General features: G+C 41.2%; 1 long non-coding RNA gene across 3 annotated transcripts in view; it reads left to right on the top strand.

Moving 5' to 3' along the window:
- Positions 1–36: 36 nt before the first annotated feature.
- The window catches only part of LOC133561485 (uncharacterized), a 23,788-nt gene continuing 2,393 nt past the window's right edge, over positions 37–21,431 (top strand). Inside the window, exons 1-2 of one of the 3 annotated variants that reach the window (XR_009808709.1) lie at positions 37–100; positions 18,648–18,807. This is a non-coding gene — a long non-coding RNA (uncharacterized LOC133561485). Of the gene's footprint in view, positions 101–4,379; positions 5,248–16,548; positions 16,674–18,647; positions 18,808–21,431 lie in introns of those variants that run through there. The other 2 variants (XR_009808708.1, XR_009808707.1) reach the window with 2 other exon arrangements.

Raw genomic sequence — 21,431 nt, 5'->3', positions numbered from 1 at the left:
TGGGGGGGGGAGAATGGCCCCTCCCGGTTTACTGCAGAATTCCGTGGCTCGCCGGTCGACCAGCGTTACCTTCTGAGGGGTTTTTTGTACAAACGCACAGGTTATATTCTCATTTTTGTGTTTGTTGTATGTGATGTTAGAGTATGTTTGTCGTGTTCCATCACGGGAAAAAAAATGCATGATCGTTACAGCCATAAAAACGACCTGTGACGGATGCATCACTGCACTTAAGGCGGCAGAGTCGATGCAGAGTCAGCACTTTTTATAGCTGCAAAGGCAGTATGGTGACAAGGATGTTTCTTCTGGAGGGTACTCTCCATAATCCATCCTTTTTAAGGTCGCGAGCAGTACCATAATATGAATGTGATTTTTATGTAATAGTGCCAGACACATTTAGGTGTAACCACATTGTTACTTTGTTGTGGCGTCTAATTTCCCCAGCAGGCACAAGACATTAAAGGCCTACTGAAATGAGATGTTCTTATTTAAACAGGGATAGCAGCTCCATTCTATGTGTCATACTTCATCATTTCGCGATATTGCCATATTTTTGCTGAAAGGATTTAGTAGAGAACATCCACGATAAAGTTTGCAACTTTTGGTCGCTAATAAAAAAGCCTTGCCTGTACCGGAAGTAGCAGACGATGTGCGCGTGACATCACGGGTTGTGGAGCTCCTCACATCCTCACATTGTTTATAATCATAGCCACCAGCAGCAAGAGCGATTTGGATCGAGAAAGCGACGATTTCCCCATTAATTTGAGCGAGGATGAAAGATTTGTGGATGAGGAAAGTTAGAGTGAAGCACTAGGAAAAAGAAATTGAAATAAAAAGGCGACGGCAGTGGGAGCGATTCAGATGTTATTAGACACATTTAGGATAATTCTGGAAAATCCCTTAACTGCTTATTGTGTTACTAGTGTTTTAGTGAGATTATAAAGTCATACCTGAAAGTCGGAGGGCTGCGTTGACCGCCAGTGTCTCTGAGCAAAGCCATATGGAGGAGCCAAGAAAGTCGCAGCTGCCTTTTTGACAGCTGCTGCAGGAGGATGCAAACTCCGCTCAAGTATCCGGTAAGAGCCGACTTAATATCACAATTTTCTCATCCAAAAACTTGCTGGTTGACATGTGGTAGAGAAACATGTTCGCTTGACCGCTCTGTTCCATATTAAAGTTTCACAACAAAAACAGAGAAACACCGGCTGTGTTTTGGTTGCTAAAGGCAGCTGCAATCCACCACTTTCCACCAACAGCATTCTTCTTTGACGTCTCCATTATTAATTGGACAAATTGCAAAAGATTCAGCAACACAGATGTCCAAAATACTGTGTAATTGTGCGATTAAAGCAGACTACTTTTAGCCATGAGTGGTGCTGGGATAAAATGTCCACTCCAACCAATAACGTCACAAGCACGCGTCAACATAAGCGTCATCATTCCGCGATGTTTTCAACAGGATACTTCGCGGGAAATTTAAAATTGCAATTTAGTAAACTAAAGCGGCCGTATTGGCATGTGTTGCAATGTTAATATTTCATCATTGATATATAAACTATCAGACTGCGTGGTGGCTAGTAGTGGCTTTCAGTAGGCCTTTAAGGTCGCGGGCGGTGCAATAATATGAATCTCATTTTTATGTAATAATGCCAGAGCCAGCATGAGCATCATTTAGGTGAAACCACATCGTTGTTTTGTTGTGGCGTCTAATTTCCCCAGCAGGCACAAGACGTTAAAACAATGTTGATTATACATCATGACCTTCAAAACATCCATCCATTTCCTACCGCTTGTCCCTTTACGGGGTCGCTGGGGCCTATGTCAGCTGCATTCGGGCTGAAGTGAAGTGACGTGAATTATATTTATATAGCGCTTTTCTCTAGTGACTCAAAGCACTTTACATTGTACAAACGCACAGGTTATATTCTCCTTTTTGTGTTTGTTGTATGTGATGTTAGAGTATGTTTGTCGTGTTCCATCAGGTAAAAAAACTGCATGATTGTTACAGTGTGCATGGCCATAAAAAACGAACTGTGATGGATGCATCACTGCACTTAAAGCGGCAGAGTCTACGCAGAGTCAGCACTTTTTACAGCTGCAAAGGTAGCATGGTGACAAGGGTGCTTCTTCTGGAGGGTACTACCACTCCATCATCCATCCATCCATCTATTTTCTACCGCATGTCCCTTTTAAGGTTGTGGGCGGGGCCATATTATGAATGTCATTTTTATGGAATATAGTGCCAGAGACAGCATGAGCGTCATTTAGGTGCAACCCATCTATCCATCCATTTTCTACTGCTTATTCCCTTTGGTGTCGTGGGGTGTGCTGGTGCCTATCTCAGCTACAATCGGGCGGAAGGCAGGGTACACCCCGGACAAGTCGCCACCTCATCGCAGGGCCAACACAGATAGACAGACAACATTCACACACTAGGGACCATTTAGTGTTGCCAATCAACCTATCCCCAGGTGCATGTCTTTGGAGGTGGGAGGGGCCTATCCCCAGGTGCATGTCTTTGGAGGTGGGAGGGGCCTATCCCCAGGTGCATGTCTTTGGAGGTGGGAGGGGCCTATCCCCAGGTGCATGTCTTTGGAGGTGGGAGGAAGCCGGAGTACCCGGAGGGAACCCACGCAGTCACGGGGAGGACATGCAAACTCCACACAGAAAGAGCCCGAGCCCGGAATTGAACCCTGACTACTCAGGACCTTCGTATTGTGAGACAGACGCACTAACCCCTCTGCCACCGTGAAAACAATGTTTTGTTGTGGCGTCTAATTTCCCCAGCAGGCACAAGACGTTAAAACAATGTTGATTATACATCATGACCTTCAAAACATCCATCCATTTTCTACCGCTTGTCCCTTTTCGGGGTGGCGGGGGGTCGCTGGGGCCTACGTCAGCTGCATTCGGGCTGAAGTGAAGTGAAGTGAATTATATTTATATAGCGCTTTTCTCTAGTGACTCAAAGCGCTTTACATTGTACAAACACACAGGTTATATTCTCATTTTTGTGTTTGTTGTATGTGATGTTAGAGTATGTTTGTCGTGTTCCATCACGGGAAAAAAAACTGCATGATCGTTACAGTGTGCATGGCCATAAAAAACGACCTGTGATGGATGCATCACTGCACTTAAAGCGGCAGAGTCTACGCAGAATCAGCACTTTTTACAGCTGCAAAGGTAGCATGGTGACAAGGGTGCTTCCTCTGGAGGGTACACGCCATCATCCATCTATCCATCCATTTTCTACCGCTTGTCCCTTTTAAAGGCCTACTGAAATGAGATGTTCTTATTTAAAGGGGGATAGCAGCTCCATTCTATGTGTCATACTTCATCATTTCGCGATATTGCCATATTTTTGCTGAAAGGATTTAGTAGAGAACATCGACGATAAAGTTAGCAACTTTTGCTCGCTAATAAAAAAGCCTTGCCTGTACCGGAAGTAGCAGACGATGTGCGCGTGACGTCACGGGTTGTGGAGCTCCTCACATCCACACATTGTTTATAATGTGAGCCTCCAGCAGCGTGAGCTATTCGGACCGAGAAAACGACAATTTCCCCATTAATTTGAGCGAGGATGAAAGATTTGTGGATGAGGAAATTTAGAGTGAAGGACTAGGAAAAAATAAAATAAAAAAATAAAGTTAAAAAAAAGGGTGATTGCATTGGGAGCGATTCAGATGTTTTTAGACACATTTACTAGGATAATTCTGGGAAATCCCTTATCTTTCTATTGTGTTGCTAGTGTTTTAGTGAGTTACATAGTACCTGATAGTCGGAGGGGTGTGTCCACGGGTGTGTTGACGCCTGTCTCTGAGAGAAGTCCCGAAGCTGCAGCAGGACAGAAGCTCCGCTGATCTCCGGTAAGAGGCGACTTTTTACCACAATTTTCTAACCGAAACCTGCCGGTTGACAAGTGGTCGGGATCCATGTTCGCTTGACCGCTCTGATTCATAGTAAAACTTCACCTCCAGGAATTTTAAACAAGGAATCACCGTGTGTTTGTGTGGCTAAAGGCTAAAGCTTCTCACCTCCATCTTTCTACTTTGACTTCTCCATTATTAATTGAACAAATTGCAAAAGATTCAGCAACACAGATGTCCAGAATACTGTGTAATTATGCGATGAAAAGAGACGACTTTTAGCTGCAAGTGGTGCTGCGCTAATATGTCCCCTCCAACTAATAACATCACAAACAGGCGTCATCATAAGCGTCATCATAAGCGTCATCATACCGCAACGTTTTCAACAGGATACCTCGCGGGAAATTTAAAATTGCAATTTAATAAAGTAAAGCGGCCATATTGTCATGTGTTGCAATGTTAATATTTCATCATTGATATATAAACTATCAGACTGTGTGGTGGCTAGTAGTGGCTTTCAGTAGGACTTTAAAAGTCGCTGTAAAAAGTGAGAGCCAATGAATATGTGCAAGCTTTATAATCTGACTAGTTGACTATTCGTTAAGATAGTCGTTGACAAGTCGACTATCAAAATAGTTGTTAGGTAGTTGCAACCTGGCCTGACATCGAGTAAATGTCGTTAAAAAGAATGTTGTTCCAATACTAGATTTGAGTTGCTCAACGTCAGGAGCTAATTCAACAAGTTCTCAACGTTGTTTCAATGTCTTGTGCCTACTGGAGTGAGGAGAGCCTGTCACTGAAGCAGATTGTCACCATGGCGATGAACATGTGAAGTAGCACAGAACATGCTACCAGGGATTTTGTCAGCAGGCTTACTGCTAATAAAGTTCGGTTAAAGGGGAACATTATCAGCAGACCTATGCAAGCGTCAATATATACCTTGATGGTGCAGGAAAAAGACCATCTATTTTTTTTAACCGATTTCCGAACTCTAAATGGGTGAATTTTGGCAAATTAAACGCCTTTCTGTTTATTGGTCTTTTAGCGATGACGTCAGAATGTGACGTCGCCGAGGTAACACAGCCGCCATTTTCATTTTCACATTACAAACACCGGGTCTCAGCTCTGTTATTCTCAGTTTTTTCGACTATTTTTTGGAACCTTGGAGACATCATGCCTGGTGGGTGTGTTGTCGGAGGGTGTAACAACACTAACAGGGAGCGATTCAAGTTGCACCACTGGCAAGAAATCTGCCGCCAGACCCCCATTGAATGTACCAGAGTGTCTCCACATTTGACCGGCGATGCTAAGACAGACATGGCACAGAGATGTATGGATAACCTGCAGATGCATTTGCAACCATTAAGTCAACCAAATCACAAAGGTGAGTTTTGTGGATGTTGTTGACTTATGTGCTAATCAGACATAATTGGTCGCGGCGTGACTGCCAGCTAATCGATGCTAACATGCTACGCTAATCGATGCTAACATGCTATTTACGCTAGCTGTATGTACATTTGAAACTAGATACCCACATTTAATGCGAAACAAACACTTACCAATCGATCGATTTAAGTTGCTCCAGTGTCACAAGATGCAAAAGTCCTGATGGTTTGGTCCGCACATTTTACGGGCGATGCTAATAAGGCAGCCGTGCTATGGGCCACTTCATTAGGTACACCCACGCTATGGCCGAATAGCGTCAATAGCTATTCGCTCAATAGCTTCAATTTCTTCTTCAATTTCGTTTTCGCTATCTGCCTCCATACTCCGACCATCTGTTTCAATACATGCGTAATCTGTCCACAAGGGAGACGGGGGGCAGAGCAGAAAAGAAAAAAAACCTCCTCCTTGTATGATAGCATCACATGTTTGTCTGTTGGAATTTACTTTGTTTTTATAAATCTAACACTCTGGCTCTGGGTCTGGCTTGAGGCTTCCCAAATAGCGCATGAGACTGAGACCTCATGACATTCAGCACTCATCTGCAGCTTTGACTCATGCCTCCCATCAAAGATTTACCAAATTGCATGTGGTGAACATTGGGTATGCATGCACATCACTTGCCTGTAAATGTGTGTGTAAGACACTGCATTCTCAGCCATCTTCAATGTCTGACTCAGCAGTCTCAGGCAAGGTCATCTGACTTCTGTTGCTGTGGCGACCAAGAATTGGGATAAGGGATTGCTGCCCCCCCCCCCCCCCCCCCACCCTCCACGTCCCCCAGCTGATGAAGCATGTATTGAAATGAAAAACGGTTGGAGGGAGAAAGAAATGGATGAGGTTATGAAACGGTATAGCAGCCGCAGCCATTTTGGTTTGGGAATATCATTGAACACAACTTTGTTAGCAGCAAGGCTGGTGACGAGAGTTGTATGTTTTGTGCTACCTTGTGTTGATTATCGCCGTGGCGACAAGGGACGGCGTTGCTGTGTTTTTCCTTTGCAAATTAGCAGTGTGTGTAGTGCATGTATGAGATCGTCGCCTCAGCCTTTTTTACCCTGTGTGTGAAAAGGTGTTCTGCAACCCTTTGGCAGCGTTACATACTATAAAATCCTCTTCATAACTCGGTGTCTCATCAGTCAGTACTTACCGTAAAAGTGCTGCCATGTCAAAATGTCGCCTTTTGCAGCTGACTTTGCACGGTCAGGGACGCAGCCCCTTGCTCGCATTTGAATGCATTCATAATAGCAGGTGACTGATGGTGCAGACACTGATTGATGAAGTGAAATGGTTGGAGGGAGAAAGAGGTGGATAAGGGTATACATAAAAGAATTGTGCTGCCAACCATTTTGCTTTGCCAATGAGATTTAAAGGGGAACATTATCACAATTTCAAAAGGGTTAAAAACAATAAAAATCAGTTCCCAGTGGCTTGTTGTATTTTTTGAAGTTTTTTTCTAAATTTTACACCTCCCGGAATATCCCTAAAAAAAGCTTTAAAGTTCTTGATGTTCCCTATTTGCGATGCGACTGTCCATTTCCCTGTGACGTCACACAGTGCTGCCAATACAAACAACATGGCGGTTACCACAGCAACATATAGCCACATTAGCTCGGATTTAGACTCGGATTTCAGCGGTTTAACAGCTGCTGCTCACTGCTCCCCTCACCTCCCAGGGGTGATCAAGGGGATGGGTCAAATGCAGAAGACACATTTCACCGCACCTAGTGTGTGTGTGACTATCAGTGCTACTTTAACAGATTTTATTTTTTTTATAATTTCAGGAAAATTGATGCATTTTAAATATTTTCTGTTACAGACCCAAACACAAAGTTATTCTAAGCTGTAAATTGATTTATATTTCTTTGTTTATTTAATGTTAATTTGGGTCCAACGTTAAGCATAGACGTTATGGACAAACTATACTGTTTATAGTCGCGGCGGAGAGTGTCAATCAAGCAATGTTTACTTATATAGCCCAAAATCACGAGTGTCTCAAAGGGCTGCACAAGCCACAACGACATCCTCGTCTCAGATCAGTAGGTGGGCGGGGGGGAAAAAATGTTCTTCTTCTTTGGGGCGGCATAACAGAAAAGAATTGAGAAACACTGCATAAAGCTGTCCTGCGTGAACCTACAAGTAGCCTCCGAGCTAACACATCAAGTGAAAGGACAAACTGAAATACTCTATGGCAGGGGTCCCCAACCTTTTTTGCACCAAGGACCGGTTTAATGAAGGCATTATTTTCAGGCACCGGCCTTCCATGTGTGGCAGTTAAATATAGCAAATAAGTGCATGAAAAATGAATACTTAAAAAAGTCATTAGTGGAATTAGTGGGAGCCCCTGGCCTTTTCCCTTTGCAAAAAAGCTCTCCATACACTTGTTTTTTTACGTGTTTTTACTCGTAGAAGGCTTTGTTTTGGCTTTATTATTTGATGGGTTGAAGGTGATACATCACACTCAAGGACAAGAGCTTGGATATACAAGAAATCTAGAAATACTTGACATTAGTTCCAATAGATTTCTGCAGATTACTGTTTCCATTCTAAAAGTTATGTATTCATGTTTTGTGCAATATTTCATACGTAGATACACTAATGTTAGCTTTTTTTTTTTAAAGATGTCCGATAATGGCTTTTTTGCCAATATTCCGATATTGTCGTACTCACAATTACCGATTCCGATATCAACCGATACCAATACATACAGTCGTGGAGTTAACACATAATCATGCCAAATTTTGTTGTGATTCCCCGCTGGATGCATTAAACAATGTAACAAGGTTCTCCAAAATAAATAAACTCAAGTTATGGAAAAAAATGCCAACATGGCACTGCCATATTTATTATTGAAGTCACAAAGTGCATTATTTGTTTTAACATGCCTCAAAACAGCAGCTTGGAATTTGGGACATGCTCTCCCTGAGAGAGCATGAGGAGGTTGAGGTGGGTGGGGTTGGGGATAGAAGGGTTGTGTATTGTAGTGTCAAGGAAGAGTTAGGGATGCAAGGGGTTCTGGGTATTTGTTCTGTTGTGTTTATGTTGTGTTACGGTGCGGATGTTCTCCCGAAATGTGTTTGTCATTCTTGTTTGGTGTGGGTTCACAGTGTGGCGCATATTTGTAACAGTGTTAAAGTTGTTTATACGGCCACCCTCAGTGTGACCTGTATGGCTGTTGACCAAGTATGCCTTGCATTTACTTGTGTGTGTGAAAAGCCGTAGATATTATGTGATTAGGCTGGCATGCAAAGGCAGTGCCTTTAAGGTTTATTGGCTCTCTGTACTTTTCCCTATGTCCGTGTATCACTCCTTACAGCGTCGTTTGAAAAAGGCAAACATTTTACTTTTTGAAACCGATACTGATAATTTCGAATATCACATTTTAAAGCATTTATCGACCGATAATATTGGCAGTCTGATATTATCGGATCTCTGTACTTTTTTTGGTCCAATTTTCCATGCATAAATACATTTGTTATTGCTAACTACTTGCATAATAGGAGTATGTGCAATACCACCAGCACTTTAACTTACTAGGCCAAAGAAGATGTTTATTTTCTACCTTCAGCACAATTATTATATGCAACAATTTAGCACCTCTCCATCTGCCTCATGCACATTAACTCCTATGGTCACTTTCTTCTTGATCTACCCTGCATACTTGCCAAGCCTCCCGAATTTTCTGGGAGACTCCCGAATTTCAGTGCGTCTCACAAAAATCTCTCAGGACAACCATTCTCCCGAATTTCTTCCAATTTCTAGCCGGACCTGAGTGAGGACAGCCTGTTGTCACGTCCACTTTTCCTCCTTATAAACAACTTGCTGGCCCAGTCAAGTTATAACATCTACGGCTTTTGGAGAGTCCAAAACTGCACACACAACAAGAAGAAAACTATTATATATGTCTCCGTTATCCATAGGTTTATTTATAACCCATAAAGTAGGCAGGCACAGAGCTATTTCTCAACGAGTGTTTATTCCAGCCGGCACATTAATACACTGAAACATAACATCCGGAATCCCATCATGCATTGCTTCAAAACTACGGCAAGTAGTAATGTCCAAAATAAGATAGTGACAGAGAATAGAACGAGGATGGACATTACAGAGCAATACCATAACAATGCAATCCAATTCCAAAAGCAAACCTGAGCCAGCAACACTCAGAACTGCAACAAACAGAACAATTGAGAGGAGACACAAACACCACACAGAACAAAACAAAAGTAGTGAATATTATCAACAACAGTATCAATATTAGTTATACTTTCAGCATAGCAGTGATTAAAAATCCCTCATTGACATTATCATTAGACATTTATAAGAATAATGAAAAAGAACAATAGTGTCACAGTGGCTTACACTTGCATGGCATCTCATAAGCTGGACAACACACTGTGTCCAATGTTTTCACAAAGATAAAATAAGTCATATTTTTGCTTCCTTTAATAGTTCAAACAAATGTACATTATTGCAATCAGTTGATAAAACATTGTCCTTTACAATTATAAAAAATCTACTACTCTGCTAGCATGTCAGCAGACTGGGGTAGATCCTGCTGAAATCTATCTATTGAATGAATACAGAATTGTTTTGTATCGGAAAAATTTAGTTTTTGAATCGAGAATCGCGTTGAATCGAGAAAAAAATGTGATTTATAATTGAATCGCGACCCCAAGAATCGATATTGAATCGAATCGTGGGACACCCAAAGATTTGCAGCCTAAATATACATATATATATATATATATATATATATATATTTATGTATATATATATGTATATATATATATATGTATATGAAATACTTGAATTCTTGAATTTCAGTGAATTCTAGCTATAAATATACTCCTCCCCGCTTAACCCCACCCCCTGGACCACCCCGCCCACCCCAAATTCGGAGGTCTCAAGGTTGGCAAGTATGCTACCCTGATCTTAGGTCATCAACCTAGCTAGATGGAACCTAGCTTTTGGCTCCTATTTGGCACCTTTATATTCTATAAGTTTATTATGTGCAATGTGCTATGTAACAAATATGGAAGACATATAGCACGACTATATGGCACTTTGCAAGATTTTCAGCTTTAATAGAGGAATTTATTTTCTTTTTATTTTTTAAATCTTGACAAACATTTCCTCCACCCTGGAATCAAAAATAGTAGTGTCTCAATATCTTACGTTATTCTTCATGAACTAGGCCTAGTGGTTAGAGTGTCCGCCCTGAGATCGGTGGGTTGGGAGTTCAAACCCCGGCCGAGTTATACCAAAGATCATAAAAATGGGACTCATTATTCCCTGCTTGGCACTCAGCATTAAGGGTTGGAATTGGGGGTTAAATCACCTAAAATTATTCCCAGGCGCGTCACCGCTGCTGCTCACTGCTCCCCTCACCTCCCAGGGGGTGATCGAGGGTGATGGGTCAAATGCAGAGGACACATTTCACCACACCTGGTGTGTGTGTGAGACAATCATTGCTACTTTAACTTTAAGGAGGAGCTTGCTAACGTTTGCACATGCAAACACATACTTCTGACAGTTAACCTGAATGCCATCCCGTTTAATCATAAAACTAACTTTTTTTGCCATCCTTCAGAAAAGAGAACGGAAAGCAACATGTCAAAAATGAGCATGTCACCACTTGTGTCGGCATACTTTTCATACAAATTGGGTGTAGGCAGTGCCAAGACTACTTTGTATGCTGGTGTGGGAGTCATCCATGTGTGTGTGTGTGTGTGTGTGTGTGTGTGTGTGTGTGTGTGTGAAGGTGATCCGAGCTAATCCGGTTTTATAAATGTCTGACAAAATCTGTGTTCCACTCACAAAGTCCAGAAAGGGGGTAGAAGTGAGCAGAAAAGGAGGGTATGGTAAGAAGAAAATGAAGTAGTGAAAGATGGCAAAATGAGGGCTGAGATCTCCGGGGATAGATGATGGAGAGGCAGATAGGGTTAAATAGGATCACAGAAACAAGGCGTGAGAAGGGCTGAAAGCAAAAAGGAGGATAAGGAACGAGGATGACGTTGGAAGAGGGTCAGGTGGGTGGTTATGGAAAATTCCTTTTGGGGGTTTTGAGCGTGGTGCCACATGACTGTCAAGGAGTGTTTTGCCCAAAGAAGACAAAAAAGCAGGATATAACGCGTATAGTCAACACTACAGTCAACACACACACACACACACACACGCACAAACACACTCGCACACACTCAAGGGCGTTGGGACTTGAATGCCTGAAGCAGCAGAATCAAAGTTAACTTTCTGTAATGTTTCTGATGTGTTGTGTTAACATTTCTAGATCCTTAACAAAACCTAATATTGAAGTCCAGTACAAGGGCTGTGTCAAAAATTCCATCTTAAAAGAGATAACTATTATTTGCAGATCATACAACTGCATTTTGTTCAGGAGACAACACACAAAAGCTAATACAAAGACGGTGTGGCGCAGTGGGAGAGTGGCCGTGTGCAACCCGAGGGTCCCTGGTTCAATTCTCACCTAGTACCAACCTCGTCACGTCCGTTGTGTCCTGAGCAAGACACTTCACCCTTGCTCCTGATGGGTGCTGGGTGGCGCCTTGCATGGCAGCTCCCTCCATCAGTGTGTGAATGTGTGTGTGAATGTGGAAGTCGTGTCAAAGCGCTTTGAGTACCTTGAAGGTAGAAAAGCGCTATACAAGTACAACCCGTTTATCATTATTTATCATTTAATAACAGATGAAATTAACAAATTAAAAAGATGATTTGACAAAAACAGACTTTTTTAATCTCCGTGAAAAAAAAAAAAAAAAATGCTATTTTGTGACAGTAAAACGAAAAGTCAAACTTGCCTATAGACATCCATCCATCCATTTTCTACCGCTTATTCCCTTTTGGGGCTCCGGGGGGGGGGGGGGGGGAGATTTGCTGGTGCCTATCTCAGCTACAATCAGGCGGAAGGCGGTGTACACCCTGGTAAAGTCGCCACCTCATCGCAGGCCTATAGACATCTAAGCAAATATTAACATTGCTGTACGTATACTTTTGACCCAGCAGATTTGGTCACACTTCAGCAGAGTTATAATAAACCAAACTTCATGAATGTTTTTTGTGACCAACAAGTACAGGTGCTGGTCATATTATTAGAATATCATGAAAAAGTTGATTTATTTCAGTAATTCCATTTAGAAAGTCAAACTTGTTTAATGTATACATTCATTCCAAACAGACTGATACATTTCAAGTGTTTTTTGCCCAAAAGGAGATGATTATAGCTGACAACCAATGAAAACCCTAAATTCACCATTTCAGAAAATGAGAATATGGTGAAAAGGTCAGATATTGAAGACACCTGGTGCCACACTCTAATTAGCTAACTCACTCAAAACACCTGGAAAAGCCTTTAAATGGTCTCTCGTTTTGATTCAATCATGGGGAAGACTGCTGACTTGACAACTGTCCAAAAGATGACCATTGATACTTTAAAGAAGGAGGGCAAGACACAAAAGGTCATTGCCAAAGAGGTTGGATGTTCCCAGAGCTCTGTGTCCAAGCACATTAATAGAGAGGCCAAGGGAAGACAAAGATGTGCTAGAAAAAAGTGTACAAGCAAGAGGGATAACCGTGCCCTGGAGAGGATTGTCAAACTAAACCGATTCAAAAATGTGGGGGAGATCCACAAAGAGTGGACTGCAGCTGGAGTCAGTGCTTCAAGAACCACCACGCACCGACGTATGCAAGATATGGGCTTCAGCTGTCGCATTCCTTGTGTAAAGCCACTCTTGAATAAGAGACAACGTCAAAAGCGTCTCGCCTGGGCTCAAGACAAAAAGGACTGGACTGCTGCTGAGTGGTCCAAAGTTATGTTTTCAGATGAAAGTAAATGTTGTATCTCCTTTGGAAATCAAGGTCCCAGAGTCTGGAGGAAGACAGGAGAGGCACAGAATCCACGTTGCCTGAAGTCCAGTGTCAAATGTCCACAATGGGTAATGGTCTGGGGTGCCATGTCATCCTCTGGTGTTGGTCCACTGGGTTTCCTGAGGTCTAGGGTCAATGCAGCAGTCTACCAGGACGTTTTATGCTGCCTGCCGCCGACCAATTTTATGGAGGTGAAGATTTCATTTTCCAACATGACTTGGCACCTGCACACAGTGCCAAATCTACCAGTACCTGCTTTAAGGACCATGGTATCCCTGTTCTTGACTGGCCTGCAAACTCACCTGACCTTAACCCCGTAGGAAAGCTATGTGGTATTGTGAAGCGGAAGATGCCAGATGCCAGAGCCAACAATGCTGAAGAGCTGAAGGCCACTATTAAAGCAACCTGGACTCTCATAACACCTGAGGGTGCAACAGACTGCTGGACTCCATGTATTGCTGCAGCAAGGAGCTGCAACTAAGTATTGATTGCCATACATGCTGAAACTTTACATCTTCATACTTTTCACTTGGCCCACATTTCTAAAAAATATTTTTTGGTACTAGTCTTAACTAATATTCTAATTTTCTGAGATACTGAATTTGGAATTTTCAGTAATTGTCAGTACTAATCATCAAAATTTAAAGAAATAAACATTTCAAATATATCACTATCTGTGTAATGAATTGATATAATATGTAAGTTTCACGTTCTGAATATAATTACTGAAATAAATCAACTTTTTCATGATATTCTAATAATATGAACAGCACCTGTATGTGCTCCAATCACTTTATCACAAAAAAAAGTTATAGAAATGATTGAAAACTCAAAACAGCCATGACATCATGTTCTTTACAAGTGTACGTACACTTTTGACCACGACTGTAGTTGAATATCTCTGATGTAGTCTCCAGACTACATTAAGAGGACACATACACCTTCTGACTTTTTTTTTTTTGCCAGTCCTTTTCTTAAATAAACAAATAACAGACTGAATGATTGAGCCCAGCGCAATTTGCCTTTGCAGTTGCAAGTTACGTATTTATCTAAGTGGAAGAAAAAGTAATACCCACCAATCGCCTTTCATTTTAGATCTCCATTAGTTACTTTACACCAGGTGTCTCAAACTCACTTTACCTGGGGGCCACTGGCTGCAGAGTCTGGGTGAGGCTGGGCCGCAAGAAAAGATTTCCTAAAAAAAATGTGCATACTCCTCCACGTGTCTAGTTGTATAATGACTAGGGGTTTGTAAAAAATCGATTCGAATACGAATCGCGATTTTCAAGTTGTGTGATTCAGAATCGATTGTCATTTTTCTAAAAATCTAATTTTTATTCTATTTTTTATCAATCCAACAAAACAATACACAGCAATACCATAACAATGCAATCCAATTCCAGAACCAAAGCTGAGCCAGCAACACTCAGAACTGCAATAAACAGAACAATTGAGAGGAGACACAAACACCACACAGAACAAAACAAAAGTAGTGAATATTATCAACAACAGTATCAATATTAGTTATAATTTCAGCATAGCAGTGATTAAAAATCCCTCATTGACATTATCATTAGACATTTATAAAAATAATAAAAAAGAACAATAGTGTCACAGTGGCTTACACTTGCATGGCATCTCATAAGCTGGACAACACACTGTGTCCAATGTTTTCACAAAGATAAAATAAGTCTGATTTTTGCTTCCTTTAATAGTTAAAACAAATTTACATTATTGCAATCAGTTAAAAAACATTGTCCTTTACAATTATAAAAGCTTTTTTTTAAATCTACTACTCTGCTAGCATGTCAGCAGACTGGGGTAGATCCTGCTGAAATCTATGTATTGAATGAATACACAATCCTTTTGAATCAGAAAAATATCATTTTTGAATCGAGAATCGCGTTGAATCGAAAAAAAAAATCGATATATTATCGAATCGCGACCCCAAGAAATCAATATTGAATCGAATCGTGGGACACCCAAAGATTCGCAGCCCTAATAATGAAATTTCAAATTGTATCCCTTGTGCACCGCAACTTTCTCAGTGCAAATAAGACATGTCGGGGTCCCAAAAAACAAAAAAATATTGCATCTCCCACTTTTCATGGAATTTTCTTTGCTCATCACTAACCTTTCTCTTCACTGAAGGCTTTGAAAAAGACATGTTTGGGGTTGTTGAATATATTTGTATTTTGCCGACACACGGAGAATTATGTTATTTCTGCAATGTGTGTTGTTCCTTTTTCCTCCCTACAGCAACACGGCGGTCAGCGGATAATAGACGGGGAAGTGTGAGGCAATGCAAATTAAACAATAAAAAAAACAAATAATTTAAATTGGTCCAAGTTATTACTGACAGACAGGTGTCACGGTGTGACTGCAGCCAGGCATGTAAGAAAACTCTCGTCTCCATGGCAACGTCTCTGTCGCTTTCACTCACTTGCCACTTTTCCACTAATGCAGGGGTAGGCAACCCAGAATGTTGAAAGAGCCATTTTGAATCCAAATAACACAAACCTGTCAAGCGCCATTCATATAAAACTTGTGGACCGCACTAACATTAAACTTTCATATTAAGGCGGGGGCCGCAAAATAACGTCTCACGGCGTGTCTGAGACCCCTGCTTTACACTTTGTTCCTTTGCTGATATGCATTATCTCAAATAACTAAAATATAAAAAGTATCAATATTTTGGTTCAAGAACCAACATTAGAGCATTAAGATCTGGTATCGATAGTTCAATACAGAGCTGCACATCACTTGGAAAGACGCTAAAAGGACTTTTATTTTCACCCGTCAAATTGCTGTGGCCTCAATGGAACTACTCAAATTACACCAAATTACTAAGCAGTTAACCATGAAGTTAACTGCTTAGTAACATCCATCCATACATTTCCCACCGCTTGTCCCTTTTTTGGGTGTCGCGGGGGGGTGCTGGAGCCTATCTCAGCTACAATCGGGCGGAAGGCGGTGTACACCCTGGACAAGTCGCCACCTCATCACAGGGCCAACACAGATAGACAGACAACATTCACACACTAGGGACCATTTAGTGTTGCCAATCAACCTATCCCCAGGTAAAGTGGGCTGGCTCAGGGTGGAGGACAGAGTCAAACAACTTGCACTGAGCCTAGTCTATAAAATCCGCTACACCTCTTTGATACCGAAGTAGTTTCAAGTTTAAGTTTCAAGTTTATTCACAATACCATATAACATGTCAAACTACTTCCATAACATAAATGACCGCCATAACCACAACACCAGGGGGAGCTCCACAAACCACGTTAAACCCAGATTCCTGTCTAACAAAGGTCTTTACTCATTCTCCTTCTATGACACATCAATATGGAATGCACTCCCAACAGGTATAAAAGAAAGTGCATCTCTAGCCTCCTTCAATACCGCACTAAAAGAACACCTCCAGGCAACTTCAACCCGAGACTAACACCCTCCCCCAACAGCATCAAACCTCCCCGAATGGTAAATAATCAAATGTATATACTTGTTCTTATGCTTTCTGAGCTCACTATGTTCTCTGCTGGCTGTACATATCCTACTAAGTCACACCTACACTGTTTCAATAACCAGTTCTCTGATGATGCAATTATTGATGACTGAAGTGCTGATATCAACCAAACTTAACCCCCCCTCCACATCTCATCCCCCGGATTGTAAATAATTCAATGTACGTACTCTGATGATTAACTTGTGTGATGACTGTATTATGCTGATAGTATATATTTGTACCATGAATTGATGAACGTGGACCCCGACTTGAACAAGTTGAAAAACTTATTGGGGTGTTACCGTTTACTGGTCAATTGTACGGAATATGTACTGTACTGTGCAATCTACCAATAACATTTTCAATCAATCAATCAATCAATCAATCAATCAATCAATCAATCAATCAATCAAAAAGCATGTATTTGGAGGTGGGAGGAAGCCGGAGTACCATTAGGGAACCCACGCAGTCACAGGGAGAACATGCAAACTCCACCCAGAAAGATCCCGAGCACAGGATCGAACCCAGGACTACTCAGGACATTCGTATTTTGAGGCACATGCCCTAACCCCTGTTCCACCGTGCTGCCCTGCTTACTAACAGACATACAATATCTTAATTTTTCCCAATAATTTGGCCTTGGCAGAGTTTGAAGGCGACTTCTCCTGGATGACATACTAACACAACAATGCATATCCAATGGCGGCCTAAGACTGTAGCACAGTACTGTATATTGTGTTTTTCGGACTGTAAATCACAGTTTTTTTCATAGTTTGGCCGGGAGCGACTTATGTGTGAAACTATTAAAACATTACCGTAAAATATCAAATAATATTATTCACATAAGAGACTTGACGTATAAGATTTCATGGGATTTATGGATTAGGAGTGAGAGATAGTTTGGTAAAGGTATAGCATGTTCTATATGTTATAGTTATTTGAATGACTCTTACCATAATATGTTAGGTTAACATAGCAGTTGCTTATTTATGCCTCATATAACCTACACTTATTCAGCCTGTTGTTCACTATTCTTTATTTATTTTAAATTGCCTTTCAAATGTCTATTCTTGGCGTTGGATTTTATCAAATAAATTTCCCCCCAAAATGCGATTTATACTCCAGTGCGACATATATGTTTGTTTCTTTCTTTTTTATGCCTTTTCGGCAGGTGAGACTTACGTATACTCCGGAGCGACTTATACTCCAAAAAATACGGTATTAGTGCAAACCACAACAATAAACACAAAAGGTAATCAGCTAAGGTAGCATTTCTGATACGGATCTTGGATGTCATTACATTTGCACCTCATGTTACGACCAGTTGAGAGGTAGTAGTGTAGAGGCCTCTGTGCTATATACAGTAGGTCATGAATAACGGAGCGGCCATGCTTCATCTCCTTCCTGCTCTCCCTGCTGACCCCTACCCCCTCCTCTCCATGGTCGCTGTTCTTTCAGCACCGCCATCACTGCAGCGACGCCTCTTTTTCACCGGCTTAAAGGCCTACTGAAAGCCACTACTAGCGACCACGCAGTCTGATAGTTTATATGTCATTGATGAAATCCAAACATTTCAACTCATGCTAATACGGCCGCTTTAGTTTACTAAATTGCAATTTTAAATTTCCTGCTAAGTGTCCTGTTGAAAACATTGCGGAATGATGACGTTATCAGTTGGAGGGGACATTTTATCCCAGCACCACTCATGGCTAAAAGTCGTCCGATTTAATCGCATAATTACACATTATTCTGGACATCTGTGTTGCTGAATCTTTTGCAATTTGTTCAATTAATAATGGAGACGTCAAAGAAGAAGGCTGTTGGTGGAAAGCGGTGGATTGCAGCTGCCTTTAGCAACCAAAACACAGCCGGTGTTTCTTTGTTTGTTGTGAAGCTATAACACAAAGCGGTCAAGTGAACATGTTTCTTTACCACATGTCAACCGGCAGGTTTCGGTGAGAAAATTGTGGTACTAAGTCGGCTCTTACCGGAGACATGAGCAGATCTTGCGCCCTCCTGCAGCTGTCAAAGAGGCAGCTGTGACTTTTTTGGCTCCTCCATGGCTTCCATCAGAGACACTGGCGGTCACCACACCTCTCCGACTTTCAGGTATGACTTTATAATTTCACTAAAACACCAGTAACACAATAAGCAGATAAGGGATTTTCCAGAATTATCCTAATAAATTTGTCCAATAACATCTGAATCGCTCCCACTGTATAGTCTTTTTTTTTTTCTAGTCCTTCACTCTCACTTTCCTCATCCACAAATCTTTCATCCTCGCTCAAATAATGGGGAAATCCTCGCTTTCTCGGACCAAATCGCTCTTGCTACTGGTGGCTATGATTATAAACAATGTGAGGAGCACACATCGTCTGCTACTTCCAGTTCAGGCAAGGTTTTATTTATTAGCGACCAAAAGTTGCGAACTTTATCGTCGGTGTTCTCTACTAAATCCTTTCAGCAAAAATATGGCAATATCGCGAAATGATCAAGTATGACACATAGAATGGAGCTGCTATCCCCGTTTAAATAAGAACATCTCATTTCGGTAGGCCTTTAACCCCAAATATGTTGCTGTAGCTCCATTTACATCTCGGCTACTCAGCTACAACCACGCCAACACATCCTTCCATCCATTCATTTTCTGCTGCTTATTCCCTTTGGGGTCGCTGGTGCCTATCTCAGCTACAATCGGGCGGAAGACAACGCCGACACATGCAAACAAAATACTACAAAAGCAGCACACATGAAGAAAACCCTAGTCTTCCTATTAGTGCAAGCTAACCAGCAGGAATCACAATAAATACGATACTTTTATTTTGTAGTGCGGAATGTCAGAAAGTTTGACCAAGTGAAATTATTAACTACATTTATGACAGATTTATGCTTTTGACGTGTGCTTGTGAGTGGTAATTTGTGTTTTGGTGACCTTGTGGTCACAATAATTTCTAAAAAATGTTATAGTGGATTCTTTCAAATACGCATCTGCCTTAAAAACTTTGTATATAAGTAATATGCAACAATAATTAACTGATGCTTGTTTATATTAACTAATGTTGTGTGCACCGCTTTTGTCTTATCCACTTAGTTTTGTTTGTTTACATACAGCACCGGTAAGCTTTCCTAAACTGAAGTTTGGTTTTACAAGTCATACCAAAGTCTATAAAAATGGGAGCCGGCAATCAGCATCAAGGGTTGGAATTGGGGGTTAAATCACCAAAAAATGATTCCCTCACTGCTCCCCTCATCTCCCAGGGGGTAGAACAAGGGGATGGGTCAAAAATGCAGGGAGTCATTTCACCACAGCTAGTGTGTGTGTGTGTGACTATCAGTGGTACTTTAATTTGAACTTTTAGACAGCAATATTGTTCAATTGCATATATCTAGTTTGTGTGCTTAGCTGTAGCCTACCATATTTACCTTTTTTAAAACTATTTCACTAAAATAAAAATACAAACATCAAACTTGTGTACTTATGGGATAATATTTAGTAGGGATGTCAGATAATATCGGACTGCCAATATTATCGGCCGATAAATACTTTAAAATGTAATATTGGAAATTATCGGTATCGGGTTCCAAATTATCGGTATCGGTTTCAAAAAGTAAAATTGATGACTATTTAAAACGCTGCTGTGTACACGGATGTAGGGAGAAGTACAGAGCGCCCATAAACCTTAAAGGCACTGCAATTGTGTGCTGGACCAATCACGTAATATCTACGGCTTTTCACACACACAAGCGAATGCAAGGCATATTTGGTCAACAGCCATACAGGTCACACTGAGGGTGGCCGTGTAAAAAAATTTAACACTGTTGTAAATATGCGCCACACTGTGAACCCACACCAAACAAGAACATCTTCACCGTAACACAACATAAGCACAACAGAACAAATACCCAGAATCCCTTGCAGCACTAACTCTTCCGGGACGCTACAATATACAGACCCCCCACCTCACCCTCCTCATGCTCTCTCAGGGAGAGCATGTCCCAAATTCCAAGCTGCTGTTTTGAGGCATGTTTAAAAAAAATAATGCACTTTGTGACTTTAATAATAAATATGGCAGTGCCATGTTGTTGTTTTTTTTTATTTTTACAAAACTTGAGTTGATTTATTTTGGAAAAGCTGGTTACATTGTTTAATGCATCCAGCGGGGCATCACAACAAAATTAGGCATAATTATGTGTTCATTCCAAGACTGTTGGATCGGTTGATATCGGAAATCGGTAATTAAGAGTTGGACAATATCGGAAATCGGCACAAAAGTGTTGTTATCTGGCAGTCCAGCTTTGTGCAAGTAAATACTCTGCAGGAGTTATTAGCAGAGATTTTAGATACAAGCCGATATCATATGATACCAGTTGTTGTTTTTTTTGCTGATAACCGACTGATATCTGATGTTAATATCAGATTGGGACACTCCTAACAGTTATTGACCCCAATCAGTGGGATTGACCTGACATTTCTCACACAGCTCTACAAAAAAAACCACGCACTGTAACCTACGGGTGTTTCATTGATTCATTGCAAAATTTGGTACACGCCGTTAGGGGACTGACAAGCACATTTGAAACACAGCAAACTACTTCTTCATTCCTTGAGCATTTGTCTAATGAAGACAACAATTAATATATATGTGTATTACATATATGCTAGCTATATGGGTGTTGACAACAAGCAGCATTAATGCTTCTTTCACACGGCCCGTAATTTGGGGACCCCTGGG

The sequence above is a fragment of the Nerophis ophidion genome, linkage group LG11, assembly GCF_033978795.1.
Source record: "Nerophis ophidion isolate RoL-2023_Sa linkage group LG11, RoL_Noph_v1.0, whole genome shotgun sequence".
NCBI lineage: Eukaryota > Metazoa > Chordata > Actinopteri > Syngnathiformes > Syngnathidae > Nerophis > Nerophis ophidion.
The sequence above is the reverse complement of the archived record's forward strand: the minus strand, read 5'-3'. Positions and strand labels throughout refer to the sequence as shown.